Here is an 18,100-nt window from a genome sequence, read left to right as displayed (position 1 = left end):
ACCGCTGAGCTAAAGAGGCGCGGCCTAGCGGTACTCTTGGGTACTTCGTCCTTACGGTCGTCTGCATCATCCGACTTCAGCTGACAACACTTCATATTACCGGCTAATATTTGCAGCTATGACGACCCATTACTGCTTAGCTACACATCTGACACGTAACCAATGTTCTCTCCAAACAACAACACTTGCATTTCAGAACATGTCTTTCACACATGTCTACAAAATCACCTTCACCTTCAAATACAGTTTTCTTGTGACTGACAGAGACATAGGCAAAGTTTAAAGTTGCTTTTTCCATTACATCTCGTTAATCAGAAAAACGGTAATTTACATCTGCAGCGGAACAAATTCCGTTCTTCCCAGCGTGTGGCTCGAACCCACGAACCTGGGATTAAGAGTCTGACGCTCTACCAACTGCGCTAGCCGGCTACCTCGGCGAATACCTGCCGGGTAGCACGTCACACAGTACTCGTTTGGGTTGGGTGGTCCCATACAGAATCTCTCCATGCTGCCTAATGTTTTCCTAACGTCACACTCGTCACGTACTTCACTTTTATGTCATAATCATTTCTGAGAGGTAAGGAAATTGCATGACAACATGCAGAGCTAGTTGTGTCAAAATTAACACACATACTTTATGTGACTCAAAAGCCGAACGAGTTACTTTCCGACGTTGTTTCATATGTGTAAGTGCCAGTCAAAACTCGCGGTGTCGGCACTCTGCCGACCATTTCGCTAGTTAACACCGGTCTTGTTGTGTGTGTTTCAAGCTCAAGAGCATCTCCAAGCAAAAAATGGTCAACAGCAACATTCAGACGGTTTCGTAGTGCTCAATTGCTACATTAAAACGGTATGTTTCTTTTTCAGAACTGGAAAAACACGAGCGTGACAGCATTCGAACCTGTAATCTTCAGATCCGAAGTCCGACGTCTTATCCATTAGGCCACACGGTCACTGACGACCAACTATAACATGTATACGACTCATCTCAAAACGCTCACACCCCTGAGGATTTGTGTTTTCGTTCTACACAGCCGCTGCCGCTTGCTCTTTCCCACCCACTCGGTACATTCAACCTCTTACGAGACCGACCAAATATAGACTGAGAAACAAGACCACACACTTTGTGCATTCGGAATCGAAGGCAGGGCGTCCCTCGCCGGATTTGCTACGCTGGCCATTTGCTACTTCTGCAGAAGCGCCGCCGACGACGACCGCGAGAGGCTCTGAGATATGTAAGAATTACATCTATAAAATGTAATTCAGACTGCCTCGTCCCACCGTATGCTGTACCGCTTTGGTAAATGCTTTATCTGCGCCATTCGCCTTAATCACATCTGAGAGTAATTCTTAAAAAAACGCCTGTCGCTAATTGTTCGTCATGACAGATACTGTTTGCTATACGGCCACGACGCGCAACTGATTTCCAAAATTCATCTTTCTCCTGTTAGGATGGAACTTACGACTCCTGGTTTATTAGAGCACTGCTCTACCGCTGAGCTATAGAGGCGCGGCCTAGCGGTACTGTTGGGTACTTCGTCCTTACGGACGTCTGCAACATCCGACTTCAGCTGACAACACTTCATATTACCGGCTAATATTTGCAGCTATGACGACCCATTACTGCTTAGCTACACATCTGACATGTAGCCAATGTTCTCTCCAAACAACAACACTTGCATTTCAGAACATGTCTTTCACACATGTCTACAAAATCACCTTCACCTTCAAATACAGTTTTCTTGTGACTGACAGAGACATAGGCAAAGTTTAAAGTTGCTTTTTCCATTACATCTCGGTAATCAGAAAAACGGTAATTTACATCTGCAGCGGAACAAAATTCCGTTCCTCCCAGCGTGTGGCTCGAACCCACGACCCTGGGATTAAGAGTCTGACGCTCTACCGACTGCGCTAGCCGGCTACCTCGGCGAATACCTGCCGCGTAGCACGTCACACAGTACTCGTTTGGGTTGGGTGGTCCCATACAGAATCTCTCCATGCTGCCTAATGTTTTCCTAACGTCACACTCGTCACGTACTTCACTTTTATGTCATAATCATTTCTGAGAGGTAAGGAAATTGCATGACAACATGCAGAGCTAGTTGCGTCAAAATTAACACACATACTTTATGTGACTCAAAAGCCGAACGAGTTACTTTCCGACGTTGTTTCAGATGTGTAAGTGCCAGTCAAAACTCGCGGTGTCGGCACTCTGCCGACCATTTCGCTAGTTAACACCGGTCTTGTTGTGTGTGTTTCAAGCTCAAGAGCATCTCCAAGCAAAAAATGGTCAACAGCAACATTCAGACGGTTTCGTAGTGCTCAATTGCTACATTAAAACGGTACGTTTCTTTTTCAGAACTGGAAAAACACGAGCGTGACAGCATTCGAACCTGTAATCTTCAGATCCGAAGTCCGACGCCTTATCCATTAGGCCACACGGTCACTGACGACCAACTGTAACATGTATACGACTCATCTCGAAACGCTCACACCCCTGAGGATTTGTGTTTTCGTTCTACACAGCCGCTGCCGCTTGCTCTTTCCCACCCACTCGGTACATTCAACCTCTTACGAGACCGACCAAATATAGACTGAGAAACAAGACCACACACTTTGTGCATTCGGAATCGAAGGCAGGGCGTCCCTCGCCGGATTTGCTACGCTGGCCATTTGCTACTTCTGCAGAAGCGGCGCCGACGACGACGACGACGACGACGACGACGACGACCGCGAGAGGCTCTGAGATATGTGAGAAATACATCTATAAAATGTAATTCAGACTGCCTCGTCCCACCGTATGCTGTACCGCTTTGGTAAATGCTTTATCTGCGCCATTCGCCTTAATCACATCTGAGAGTAATTCTTAAAAAAACGCCTGTCGCTAATTGTTCGTCATCACAGATACTGTTTGCTATACGGGCACGACGCACAACTGATTTCCAAAATTCATCTTTCTCCTGTTAGGATGGAACTTACGACTCCTGGTTTATTAGAAAACTGCTCTACCGCTGAGCTAAAGAGGCGCGGCCTAGCGGTACTCTTGGGTACTTCGTCCTTACGGTCGTCTGCATCATCCGACTTCAGCTGACAACACTTCATATTACCGGCTAATATTTGCAGCTATGACGACCCATTACTGCTTAGCTACACATCTGACACGTAACCAATGTTCTCTCCAAACAACAACACTTGCATTTCAGAACATGTCTTTCACACATGTCTACAAAATCACCTTCACCTTCAAATACAGTTTTCTTGTGACTGACAGAGACATAGGCAAAGTTTAAAGTTGCTTTTTCCATTACATTTCGTTAATCAGAAAAACGGTAATTTACATCTGCAGCGGAACAAATTCCGTTCTTCCCAGCGTGTGGCTCGAACCCACGACCCTGGGATTATGAGTCTGACGCTCTACCGACTGCGCTAGCCGGCTACCTCGGCGAATACCTGCCGGGTAGCACGTCACACAGTACTCGTTTGGGTTGGGTGGTCCCATACAGAATCTCTCCATGCTGCCTAATGTTTTCCTAACGTCACACTCGTCACGTACTTCACTTTTATGTCATAATCATTTCTGAGAGGTAAGGAAATTGCATGACAACATGCAGAGCTAGTTGTGTCAAAATTAACACACATACTTCATGTGACTCAAAAGCCGAACGAGTTACTTTCCGACGTTGTTTCATATGTGTAAGTGCCAGTCAAAACTCGCGGTGTCGGCACTCTGCCGACCATTTTGCTAGTTAACACCGGTCTTGTTGTGTGTGTTTCAAGCTCAAGAGCATCTCCAAGCAAAAAATGGTCAACAGCAACATTCAGACGGTTTCGTAGTGCTCAATTGCTACATTAAAACGGTATGTTTCTTTTTCAGAACTGGAAAAACACGAGCGTGACAGCATTCGAACCTGTAATCTTCAGATCCGAAGTCCGACGTCTTATCCATTAGGCCACACGGTCACTGACGACCAACTATAACATGTATACGACTCATCTCAAAACGCTCACACCCCTGAGGATTTGTGTTTTCGTTCTACACAGCCGCTGCCGCTTGCTCTTTCCCACCCACTCGGTACATTCAACCTCTTACGAGACCGACCAAATATAGACTGAGAAACAAGACCACACACTTTGTGCATTCGGAATCGAAGGCAGGGCGTCCCTCGCCGGATTTGCTACGCTGGCCATTTGCTACTTCTGCAGAAGCGCCGACGACGACGACGACGACGACGACGACGACGACCGCGAGAGGCTCTGAGATATGTGAGAAATACATCTATAAAATGTAATTCAGACTGCCTCGTCCCACCGTATGCTGTACCGCTTTGGTAAATGCTTTATCTGCGCCATTCGCCTTAATCACATCTGAGAGTAATTCTTAAAAAAACGCCTGTCGCTAATTGTTCGTCATCACAGATACTGTTTGCTATACGGCCACGACGCGCAACTGATTTCCAAAATTCATCTTTCTCCTGTTAGGATGGAACTTACGACTCCTGGTTTATTAGAGCACTGCTCTACCGCTGAGCTATAGAGGCGCGGCCTAGCGGTACTGTTGGGTACTTCGTCCTTACGGTCGTCTGCAACATCCGACTTCAGCTGACAACACTTCATATTACCGGCTAATATTTGCAGCTATGACGACCCATTACTGCTTAGCTACACATCTGACACGTAACCAATGTTCTCTCCAAACAACAACACTTGCATTTCAGAACATGTCTTTCACACATGTCTACAAAATCACCTTCACCTTCAAATACAGTTTTCTTGTGACTGACAGAGACATAGGCAAAGTTTAAAGTTGCTTTTTCCATTACATCTCGTTAATCAGAAAAACGGTAATTTACATCTGCAGCGGAACAAAATTCCGTTCCTCCCAGCGTGTGGCTCGAACCCACGACCCTGGGATTAAGAGTCTGACGCTCTACCGACTGCGCTAGCCGGCTACCTCGGCGAATACCTGCCGGGTAGCACGTCACACAGTACTCGTTTGGGTTGGGTGGTCCCATACAGAATCTCTCCATGCTGCCTAATGTTTTCCTAACGTCACACTCGTCACGTACTTCACTTTTATGTCATAATCATTTCTGAGAGGTAAGGAAATTGCATGACAACATGCAGAGCTAGTTGCGTCAAAATTAACACACATACTTTATGTGACTCAAAAGCCGAACGAGTTACTTTCCGACGTTGTTTCAGATGTGTAAGTGCCAGTCAAAACTCGCGGTGTCGGCACTCTGCCGACCATTTCGCTAGTTAACACCGGTCTTGTTGTGTGTGTTTCAAGCTCAAGAGCATCTCCAAGCAAAAAATGGTCAACAGCAACATTCAGACGGTTTCGTAGTGCTCAATTGCTACATTAAAACGGTACGTTTCTTTTTCAGAACTGGAAAAACACGAGCGTGACAGCATTCGAACCTGTAATCTTCAGATCCGAAGTCCGACGCCTTAGCCATTAGGCCACACGGTCACTGACGACCAACTATAACATGTATACGACTCATCTCGAAACGCTCACACCCCTGAGGATTTGTGTTTTCGTTCTACACAGCCGCTGCCGCTTGCTCTTTCCCACCCACTCGGTACATTCAACCTCTTACGAGACCGACCAAATATAGACTGAGAAACAAGACCACACACTTTGTGCATTCGGAATCGAAGGCAGGGCGTCCCTCGCCGGATTTGCTACGCTGGCCATTTGCTACTTCTGCAGAAGCGGCGGCGGCGGCGCCGACGACGACGACGACGACGACGACGACCGCGAGAGGCTCTGAGATATGTGAGAAATACATCTATAAAATGTAATTCAGACTGCCTCGTCCCACCGTATGCTGTACCGCTTTGGTAAATGCTTTATCTGCGCCATTCGCCTTAATCACATCTGAGAGTAATTCTTAAAAAAACGCCTGTCGCTAATTGTTCGTCATCACAGATACTGTTTGCTATACGGGCACGACGCACAACTGATTTCCAAAATTCATCTTTCTCCTTTTAGGATGGAACTTACGACTCCTGGTTTATTAGAAAACTGCTCTACCGCTGAGCTAAAGAGGCGCGGCCTAGCGGTACTCTTGGGTACTTCGTCCTTACGGTCGTCTGCATCATCCGACTTCAGCTGACAACACTTCATATTACCGGCTAATATTTGCAGCTATGACGACCCATTACTGCTTAGCTACACATCTGACACGTAACCAATGTTCTCTCCAAACAACAACACTTGCATTTCAGAACATGTCTTTCACACATGTCTACAAAATCACCTTCACCTTCAAATACAGTTTTCTTGTGACTGACAGAGACATAGGCAAAGTTTAAAGTTGCTTTTTCCATTACATCTCGTTAATCAGAAAAACGGTAATTTACATCTGCAGCGGAACAAATTCCGTTCTTCCCAGCGTGTGGCTCGAACCCACGAACCTGGGATTAAGAGTCTGACGCTCTACCGACTGCGCTAGCCGGCTACCTCGGCGAATACCTGCCTGGTAGCACGTCACACAGTACTCGTTTGGGTTGGGTGGTCCCATACAGAATCTCTCCATGCTGCCTAATGTTTTCCTAACGTCACACTCGTCACGTACTTCACTTTTATGTCATAATCATTTCTGAGAGGTAAGGAAATTGCATGACAACATGCAGAGCTAGTTGTGTCAAAATTAACACACATACTTTATGTGACTCAAAAGCCGAACGAGTTACTTTCCGACGTTGTTTCATATGTGTAAGTGCCAGTCAAAACTCGCGGTGTCGGCACTCTGCCGACCATTTCGCTAGTTAACACCGGTCTTGTTGTGTGTGTTTCAAGCTCAAGAGCATCTCCAAGCAAAAAATGGTCAACAGCAACATTCAGACGGTTTCGTAGTGCTCAATTGCTACATTAAAACGGTATGTTTCTTTTTCAGAACTGGAAAAACACGAGCGTGACAGCATTCGAACCTGTAATCTTCAGATCCGAAGTCCGACGTCTTATCCATTAGGCCACACGGTCACTGACGACCAACTATAACATGTATACGACTCATCTCAAAACGCTCACACCCCTGAGGATTTGTGTTTTCGTTCTACACAGCCGCTGCCGCTTGCTCTTTCCCACCCACTCGGTACATTCAACCTCTTACGAGACCGACCAAATATAGACTGAGAAACAAGACCACACACTTTGTGCATTCGGAATCGAAGGCAGGGCGTCCCTCGCCGGATTTGCTACGCTGGCCATTTGCTACTTCTGCAGAAGCGCCGCCGCCGACGACGACGACGACCGCGAGAGGCTCTGAGATATGTGAGAATTACATCTATAAAATGTAATTCAGACTGCCTCGTCCCACCGTATGCTGTACCGCTTTGGTAAATGCTTTATCTGCGCCATTCGCCTTAATCACATCTGAGAGTAATTCTTAAAAAAACGCCTGTCGCTAATTGTTCGTCATGACAGATACTGTTTGCTATACGGCCACGACGCGCAACTGATTTCCAAAATTCATCTTTCTCCTGTTAGGATGGAACTTACGACTCCTGGTTTATTAGAGCACAGCTCTACCGCTGAGCTATAGAGGCGCGGCCTAGCGGTACTGTTGGGTACTTCGTCCTTACGGACGTCTGCAACATCCGACTTCAGCTGACAACACTTCATATTACCGGCTAATATTTGCAGCTATGACGGCCCATTACTGCTTAGCTACACATCTGACATGTAGCCAATGTTCTCTCCAAACAACAACACTTGCATTTCAGAACATGTCTTTCACACATGTCTACAAAATCACCTTCACCTTCAAATACAGTTTTCTTGTGACTGACAGAGACATAGGCAAAGTTTAAAGTTGCTTTTTCCATTACATCTCGGTAATCAGAAAAACGGTAATTTACATCTGCAGCGGAACAAAATTCCGTTCCTCCCAGCGTGTGGCTCGAACCCACGACCCTGGGATTAAGAGTCTGACGCTCTACCGACTGCGCTAGCCGGCTACCTCGGCGAATACCTGCCGGGTAGCACGTCACACAGTACTCGTTTGGGTTGGGTGGTCCCATACAGAATCTCTCCATGCTGCCTAATGTTTTCCTAACGTCACACTCGTCACGTACTTCACTTTTATGTCATAATCATTTCTGAGAGGTAAGGAAATTGCATGACAACATGCAGAGCTAGTTGCGTCAAAATTAACACACATACTTTATGTGACTCAAAAGCCGAACGAGTTACTTTCCGACGTTGTTTCAGATGTGTAAGTGCCAGTCAAAACTCGCGGTGTCGGCACTCTGCCGACCATTTCGCTAGTTAACACCGATCTTGTTGTGTGTGTTTCAAGCTCAAGAGCATCTCCAAGCAAAAAATGGTCAACAGCAACATTCAGACGGTTTCGTAGTGCTCAATTGCTACATTAAAACGGTACGTTTCTTTTTCAGAACTGGAAAAACACGAGCGTGACAGCATTCGAACCTGTAATCTTCAGATCCGAAGTCCGACGCCTTATCCATTAGGCCACACGGTCACTGACGACCAACTGTAACATGTATACGACTCATCTCGAAACGCTCACACCCCTGAGGATTTGTGTTTTCGTTCTACACAGCCGCTGCCGCTTGCTCTTTCCCACCCACTCGGTACATTCAACCTCTTACGAGACCGACCAAATATAGACTGAGAAACAAGACCACACACTTTGTGCATTCGGAATCGAAGGCAGGGCGTCCCTCGCCGGATTTGCTACGCTGGCCATTTGCTACTTCTGCAGAAGCGGCGCCGACGACGACGACGACGACGACGACGACGACGACGACGACCGCGAGAGGCTCTGAGATATGTGAGAAATACATCTATAAAATGTAATTCAGACTGCCTCGTCCCACCGTATGCTGTACCGCTTTGGTAAATGCTTTATCTGCGCCATTCGCCTTAATCACATCTGAGAGTAATTCTTAAAAAAACGCCTGTCGCTAATTGTTCGTCATCACAGATACTGTTTGCTATACGGGCATGACGCACAACTGATTTCCAAAATTCATCTTTCTCCTGTTAGGATGGAACTTACGACTCCTGGTTTATTAGAAAACTGCTCTACCGCTGAGCTAAAGAGGCGCGGCCTAGCGGTACTCTTGGGTACTTCGTCCTTACGGTCGTCTGCATCATCCGACTTCAGCTGACAACACTTCATATTACCGGCTAATATTTGCAGCTATGACGACCCATTACTGCTTAGCTATACATCTGACACGTAACCAATGTTCTCTCCAAACAACAACACTTGCATTTCAGAACATGTCTTTCACACATGTCTACAAAATCACCTTCACCTTCAAATACAGTTTTCTTGTGACTGACAGAGACATAGGCAAAGTTTAAAGTTGCTTTTTCCATTACATCTCGTTAATCAGAAAAACGGTAATTTACATCTGCAGCGGAACAAATTCCGTTCTTCCCAGCGTGTGGCTCGAACCCACGACCCTGGGATTAAGAGTCTGACGCTCTACCGACTGCGCTAGCCGGCTACCTCGGCGAATACCTGCCGGGTAGCACGTCACACAGTACTCGTTTGGGTTGGGTGGTCCCATACAGAATCTCTCCATGCTGCCTAATGTTTTCCTAAAGTCACACTCGTCACGTACTTCACTTTTATGTCATAATCATTTCTGAGAGGTAAGGAAATTGCATGACAACATGCAGAGATAGTTGTGTCAAAATTAACACACATACTTTATGTGACTCAAAAGCCGAACGAGTTACTTTCCGACGTTGTTTCATATGTGTAAGTGCCAGTCAAAACTCGCGGTGTCGGCACTCTGCCGACCATTTCGCTAGTTAACACCGGTCTTGTTGTGTGTGTTTCAAGCTCAAGAGCATCTCCAAGCAAAAAATGGTCAACAGCAACATTCAGACGGTTTCGTAGTGCTCAATTGCTACATTAAAACGGTATGTTTCTTTTTCAGAACTGGAAAAACACGAGCGTGACAGCATTCGAAACTGTAATCTTCAGATCCGAAGTCCGACGTCTTATCCATTAGGCCACACGGTCACTGACGACCAACTATAACATGTATACGACTCATCTCAAAACGCTCACACCCCTGAGGATTTGTGTTTTCGTTCTACACAGCCGCTGCTGCTTGCTCTTTCCCACCCACTCGGTACATTCAACCTCTTACGAGAGAGACCAAATATAGACTGAGAAACAAGACCACACACTTTGTGCATTCGGAATCGAAGGCAGGGCGTCCCTCGCCGGATTTGCTACGCTGGCCATTTGCTACTTCTGCAGAAGCGGCGACGACGACGACGACGACGACCGCGAGAGGCTCTGAGATATGTGAGAAATACATCTATATAATGTAATTCAGACTGCCTCGTCCCACCGTATGCTGTACCGCTTTGGTAAATGCTTTATCTGCGCCATTCGCCTTAATCACATCTGAGAGTAATTCTTAAAAAAACGCCTATCGCTAATTGTTCGTCATCACAGATACTGTTTGCTATACGGCCACGACGCGCAACTGATTTCCAAAATTCATCTTTCTCCTGTTAGGATGGAACTTACGACTCCTGGTTTATTAGAGCACTGCTCTACCGCTGAGCTAAAGAGGCGCGGCCTAGCGGTACTGTTGGGTACTTCGTCCTTACGGTCGTCTGCATCATCCGACTTCAGCTGACAACACTTCATATTACCGGCTAATATTTGCAGCTATGACGACCCATTACTGCTTAGCTACACATCTGACACGTAGCCAATGTTCTCTCCAAACAACAACACTTGCATTTCAGAACATGTCTTTCACACATGTCTACAAAATCACCTTCACCTTCAAATACAGTTTTCTTGTGACTGACAGAGACATAGGCAAAGTTTAAAGTTGCTTTTTCCATTACATCTCGTTAATCAGAAAAACGGTAATTTACATCTGCAGCGGAACAAAATTCCGTTCCTCCCAGCGTGTGGCTCGAACCCACGACCCTGGGATTAAGAGTCTGACGCTCTACCGACTGCGCTAGCCGGCTACCTCGGCGAATACCTGCCGGGTAGCACTTCACACAGTACTCGTTTGGGTTGGGTGGTCCCATGCAGAATCTCTCCATGCTGCCTAATGTTTTCCTAACGTCACACTCGTCACGTACTTCACTTTTATGTCATAATCATTTCTGAGAGGTAAGGAAATTGCATGACAACATGCAGAGCTAGTTGCGTCTAAATTAACACACATACTTTATGTGACTCAAAAGCCGAACGAGTTACTTTCCGACGTTGTTTCAGATGTGTAAGTGCCAGTCAAAAATCGCGGTGTCGGCACTCTGCCGACCATTTCACTAGTTAACACCGGTCTTGTTGTGTGTGTTTCAAGCTCAAGAGCATCTCCAAGCAAAAAATGGTCAACAGCAACATTCAGACGGTTTCGTAGTGCTCAATTGCTACATTAAAACGGTATGTTTCTTTTTCAGAACTGGAAAAACATGAGCGTGACAGCATTCGAACCCGTAATCTTCAGATCCGAAGTCCGACGCCTTATCCATTAGGCCACACGGTCACTGACGACCAACTATAACATGTATACGACTCATCTCGAAACGCTCACACCCCTGAGGATTTGTGTTTTCGTTCTACACAGCCGCTGCCGCTTGCTCTTTCCCACCCACTCGGTACATTCAACCTCTTACGAGAACGACCAAATATAGACTGAGAAACAAGACCACACACTTTGTGCATTCGGAATCGAAGGCAGGGCGTCCCTCGCCGGATTTGCTACTTCTGCAGAAGCGGCGGCGGCCGCGCCGACGACGACGACGACGACGACGACGACCGCGAGAGGCTCTGAGATGTGTGAGAAATAGATCTGTAAAATGTAATTCAGACTGCCTCGTCCCACCGTATGCTGTACTGCTTTGGTAAATGCTTTATCTGCGCCATTCGCCTTAATCACATCTGAGAGTAATTCTTAAAAAAACGCCTGTCGCTAATTGTTCGTCATCACAGATACTGTTTGCTATACGGCCACGACGCGCAACTGATTTCCAAAATTCATCTTTCTCCTGTTAGGATGGAACTTACGACTCCTGGTTTATTAGAACACTGCTCTACCGCTGAGCTAAAGAGGCGCGGCCTAGCGGTACTCATGGGTACTTCGTCCTTACGGTCGTCTGCATCATCCGACTTCAGCTGACAACACTTCATATTACCGGCTAATATTTGCAGCTATGACGACCCATTACTGCTTAGCTACACATCTGACACGTAACCAATGTTCTCTCCAAACAACAACACTTGCATTTCAGAACATGTCTTTCACACATGTCTACAAAATCACCTTCACCTTCAAATACAGTTTTCTTGTGACTGACAGAGACATAGGCAAAGTTTAAAGTTGCTTTTTCCATTACATCTCGGTAATCAGAAAAACGGTAATTTACATCTGCAGCGGAACAAAATTCCGTTCCTCCCAGCGTGTGGCTCGAACCCACGACCCTGGGATTAAGAGTCTGACGCTCTAACGACTGCGCTAGCCGGCTACCTCGGCGAATACCTGCCGGGTAGCACGTCACACAGTACTCGTTTGGGTTGGGTGGTCCCATACAGAATCTCTCCATGCTGCCTAATGTTTTCCTAACGTCACACTCGTCACGTACTTCACTTTTATGTCATAATCATTTCTGAGAGGTAAGGAAATTGCATGACAACATGCAGAGCTAGTTGCGTCAAAATTAACACACATACTTTATGTGACTCAAAAGCCGAACGAGTTACTTTCCGACGTTGTTTCAGATGTGTAAGTGCCAATCAAAACTCGCGGTGTCGGCACTCTGCCGACCATTTCGCTAGTTAACACCGGTCTTGTTGTGTGTGTTTCAAGCTCAAGAGCATCTCCAAGCAAAAAAATGGTCAACAGCAACATTCAGACGGTTTCGTAGTGCTCAATTGCTACATTAAAACGGTATGTTTCTTTTTCAGAACTGGAAAAACACGACCATGACAGCATTCGAACCTGTAATCTTCAGATCCGAAGTCCGACGCCTTATCCATTAGGCCACACGGTCACTGACGACCAACTATAACATGTATACGACTCATCTCGAAACGCTCACACCCCTGAGGATTTGTGTTTTCGTTCTACACAGCCGCTGCCGCTTGCTCTTTCCCACCCACTCGGTACATTCAACCTCTTACGAGACCGACCAAATATAGACTGAGAAACAAGACCGCACACTTTGTGCATTCGGAATCGAAGGCAGGGCGTCCCTCGCCGGATTTGCTACGCTGGCCATTTGCTACTTCTGCAGAAGCGGCGGCGGCGGCGCCGACGACGCCGCCGCCGTCGACGACGACGACGACGACGACCGCGAGAGGCTCTGAGATATGTGAGAAATAATCTATAAAATGTAATTCAGACTGCCTCGTCCCACCGTATGCTGTACCGCTTTGGTAAATGCTTTATCTGCGCCATTCGCCTTAATCACATCTGAGAGTAATTCTTAAAAAAACGCCTGTCGCTAATTGTTCGTCATCATAGATACTGTTTGCTATACGGCCACGACGCACAACTGATTTCCAAAATTAATCTTTCTCCTGTTAGGATGGAACTTACGACCCCTGGTTTATTAGAACACTGCTCTACCGCTGAGCTAAAGAGGCGCGGCCTAGTGGTACGCTTGGGTACTTCGTCCTTACGGCCGTCGGCATCATCCGACTTCAGCTGACAACACTTCATACTACCGGCTAATATTTGCAGCTATGACGACCCATTACTGCTTAGCTACACATCTGACACGTAACCAATGTTCTCTCCAAACAACAACACTTGCATTTCAGAACATGTCTTTCACACATGTCTACAAAATCACTTTCACCTTCAAATACAGTTTTCTTGTGACTGCAGAGACATAGGCAAAGTTTAAAGTTGCTTTTTCCATTACATCTCGGTAATCAGAAAAACGGTAATTTACATCTGCAGCGGAACAAAGTTCCGTTCCTCCCAGCGTGTGGCTCGAACCCACGACCCTGGGATTAAGAGTCTGACGCTCTACCGACTGCGCTAGCCGGCTACCTCGGCGAATACCTGCCTGGTAGCACGTCACACAGTACTCGTTTGGGTTGGGTGGTCCCATACAGAATCTCTCCATGCTGCCTAATGTTTTCCTAACGTCACACTCGTCACGTACTTCACTTTTATGTCATAATCATTTCTGAGAGGTAAGGAAATTGCATGACAACATGCAGAGCTAGTTGCGTCAAAATTAACACACATACTTTATGTGACTCAAAAGCCGAACGAGTTACTTTCCGACGTTGTTTCAGATGTGTAAGTGCCACTCAAAACTCGCCGTGTCGGCACTCTGCCGACCATTTCACTAGTTAACACCGGTCTTGTTGTGTGTGTTTCAAGCTCAAGAGCATCTCCAAGCAAAAAATGGTCAACAGCAACATTCAGACGGTTTCGTAGTGCTCAATTGCTACATTAAAACGGTATGTTTCTTTATCAGAACTGGAAAAACGTGAGCGTGACAGCATTCGAACCTGTAATCTTCAGATCCGAAGTCTGACGGCTTATCCATTAGGCCACTCGGTTACTGACGACCAACTATAACATGTATACGACTCATCTCGAAACGCTCACACCTCTGAGGATTTGTGTTTTCGTTCTACACAGCCGCTGCCGCTTGCTCTTTCCCACCCACTCGGTACATTCAACCTCTTACGAGACCGACCAAATATAGACTGAGAAACAAGACCACACACTTTGTGCATTCGGAATCGAAGGCAGGGCGTCCCTCGCCGGATTTGCTACGCTGGCCATTTGCTACTTCTGCAGAAGCGGCGGCGGCCGCGCCGCCGACGACGACGACGACGACGACGACGACGACCGCGAGAAGCTCTGAGATATGTGAGAAGTACATCTATAAAATGTAATTCAGACTGCCTCGTCCCACCGTATGCTGTACCGCTTTGGTAAATGCTTTATCTGCGCCATTCGCCTTAATCACATCTGAGAGTAATTCTTAAAAAAACGCCTGTCGCTAATTGTTCGTCATCACAGATACTGTTTGCTATACGGCCACGACGCACAACTGATTTCCAAAATTCATCTTTCTCCTGTTAGGATGGAACTTACGACTCCTGGTTTATTAGAACACTGCTCTACCGCTGAGCTAAAGAGGCGCGGCCTAGCGGTACTCTTGGGTACTTCGTCCTTACGGCCGTCTGCATCATCCGACTTCAGCTGACAACACTTCATATTACCGGCTAATATTTGCAGCTATGACGACCCATTACTGCTTAGCTACACATCTGACACGTAACCAATGTTCTCTCCAAACAACAACACTTGCATTTCAGAAAATGTCTTTCACACATGTCTACAAAATCACTTTCACCTTCAAATACAGTTTTCTTGTGACTGACAGAGACATAGGCAAAGTTTAAAGTTGCTTTTTAGATTACATCTCGGTAATCAGAAAAACGGTAATTTACATCTGCAGCGGAACAAAATTCCGTTCCTCCCAGCGTGTGGCTCGATCCCACGACCCTGGGATTAAGAGTCTGACGCTCTACCGACTGCGCTAGCCGGCTACCTCTGCGAAACCTGCCGGGTAGCACGTCACACAGTACTCGTTTGGGTTGGGTGGTCCCATACAGAATCTCTCCATGCTGCCTAATGTTTTCCTAACGTCACACTCGTCACGTACTTCACTTTTATGTCATAATCATTTCTGAGAGGTAAAGAAATTGCATGACAACATGCAGAGCTAGTTGCGTCAAAATTAACACACATACTTTATGTGACTCAAAAGCCGAACGAGTTACTTTCCGACGTTGTTTCAGATGTGTAAGTGCCAGTCAAAACTCGCGGTGTCGGCACTCTGCCGACCATTTCACTAGTTAACACCGGTCTTGTTGTGTGTGTTTCAAGCTCAAGAGCATCTCCAAGCAAAAAATGGTCAACAGCAACATTCAGACGGTTTCGTAGTGCTCAATTGCTACATTAAAACGGTATGTTTCTTTTTCAGAACTGGAAAAACACGACCGTGACAGCATTCGAACCTGTAATCTTCAGATCCGAAGTCCGACGCCTTATCCATTAGGCCACACGGTCACTGACGACCAACTATAACATGTATACGACTCATCTCGAAACGCTCACACCCCTGAGGATTTGTGTTTTCGTTCTACACAGCCGCTGCCGCTTGCTCTTTCCCACCCACTCGGTACATTCAACCTCTTACGAGACCGACCAAATATAGACTGAGAAACAAGACCACACACTTTGTGCATTCGGAATCGAAGGCAGGGCGTCCCTCGCCGGATTTGCTACGCTGGCCATTTGCTACTTCTGCAGAAGCGGCGGCGACGACGACGACGACGACGACGACGACGACGACGACCGCGAGAGGCTCTGAGATATGTGAGAAATACATCTATAAAATGTAATTCAGACTGCCTCGTCCCACCGTATGCTGTACCGCTTTGGTAAATGCTTTATCTGCGCCATTCGCCTTAATCACATCTGAGAGTAATTCTTAAAAAAACGCCTGTCGCTAATTGTTCGTCATCACAGATACTGTTTGCTATACGGCCACGACGCACAACTGATTTCCAAAATTCATCTTTCTCCTGTTAGGACGGAACTTACGACTCCTGGTTTATTAGAACACTGCTCTACCGCTGAGCTAAAGAGGCGCGGCCTAGCGGTACTCTTGGGTACTTCGTCCTTACGGCCGTCTGCATCATCCGACTTCAGCTGACAACACTTCATATTACCGGCTAATATTTGCAGCTATGACGACCCATTACTGCTTAGCTACACATCTGACACGTAACCAATGTTCTCTCCAAACAACAACACTTGCATTTCAGAACATGTCTTTCACACATGTCTACAAAATCACTTTCACCTTCAAATACAGTTTTCTTGTGACTGACAGAGACATAGGCAAAGTTTAAAGTTGCTTTTTAGATTACATCTCGGTAATCAGAAAAACGGTAATTTACAACTGCAGCGGAACAAAATTCCGTTCCTCCCAGCGTGTGGCTCGAACCCACGACCCTGGGATTAAGAGTCTGACGCTCTACCGACTGCGAAACCTGCCGGGTAGCACGTCACACAGTACTCGTTTGGGTTGGGTGGTCCCATACAGAATCTCTCCATGCTGCCTAATGTTTTCCTAACGTCACACTCGTCACGTACTTCACTTTTATGTCATAATCATTTCTGAGAGGTAAGGAAATTGCATGACAACATGCAGAGCTAGTTGCGTCAAAATTAACACACATACTTTATGTGACTCAAAAGCCGAGCGAGTTACTTTCCGACGTTGTTTCAGATGTGTAAGTGCCAGTCAAAACTCGCGGTGTCGGCACTCTGCCGACCATTTCGCTAGTTAACACCGGTCTTGTTGCGTGTGTTTCAAGCTCAAGAGCATCTCCAAGCAAAAAATGGTCAACAGCAACATTCAGACGGTTTCGTAGTGCTCAATTGCTACATTAAAACGGTATGTTTCTTTTTCAGAACTGGAAAAACACGAGCATGACAGCATTAGAACCTGTAATCTTCAGTTCCAAAGTCCGACGCCTTATCCATTAGGCCACACGGTCACTGACGACCAACTATAACATGTATACGACTCATCTCGAAACGCTCACACCCCTGAGGATTTGTGTTTTCGTTCTACACAGCCGCAGCCGCTTGCTCTTTCCCACCCACTCGGTACATTCAACCTCTTACGAGACCGACCAAATATAGACTGAGAAACAAGACCACACACTTTGTGCATTCGGAATCGAAGGCAGGGCGTCCCTCGCCGGATTTGCTACGCTGGAAATTTGCTACTTCTGCAGAAGCGGCGCCGACGACGACGACGACGACGACGACGAATATCGCGAGAGGCTCTGAGATATGTGAGAAATACATCTATAAAATGTAATTCAGACTGCCTCGTCCCACCGTATGCTGTACCGCTTTGGTAAATGCTTTATCTGCGCCATTCGCCTTAATCACATCTGAGAGTAATTCTTAAAAAAACGCCTGTCGGTAATTGTTCGTCATCACAGATACTGTTTGCTATACGGCCACGACGCACAACTGATTTCCAAAATTCATCTTTCTCCTGTTAGAATGGAACTTA

At 46.4% G+C, this 18,100-nt stretch overlaps 2 non-coding genes across 2 annotated transcripts; both read right to left on the bottom strand.

Annotated features, from left to right (window-relative positions):
• Positions 1 to 12,945: 12,945 nt before the first annotated feature.
• On the bottom strand, positions 12,946 to 13,018 carry Trnar-ucg (transfer RNA arginine (anticodon UCG)). Its single transcript has one exon. It is a non-coding gene; the product is annotated as a tRNA-Arg (tRNA).
• A 2,980-nt stretch (positions 13,019 to 15,998) lies between these two features.
• On the bottom strand, positions 15,999 to 16,071 carry Trnar-ucg (transfer RNA arginine (anticodon UCG)). The gene has a single exon. It is a non-coding gene; the product is annotated as a tRNA-Arg (tRNA).
• Positions 16,072 to 18,100: the final 2,029 nt, after the last annotated feature.

Source organism: Schistocerca gregaria, chromosome 7 (assembly GCF_023897955.1).
Source record: "Schistocerca gregaria isolate iqSchGreg1 chromosome 7, iqSchGreg1.2, whole genome shotgun sequence".
NCBI classification, from domain to species: Eukaryota; Metazoa; Arthropoda; class Insecta; order Orthoptera; family Acrididae; genus Schistocerca; species Schistocerca gregaria.
Note: the sequence above shows the minus strand (reverse complement) of the source record. Positions and strands in the feature narration are given on the sequence as shown.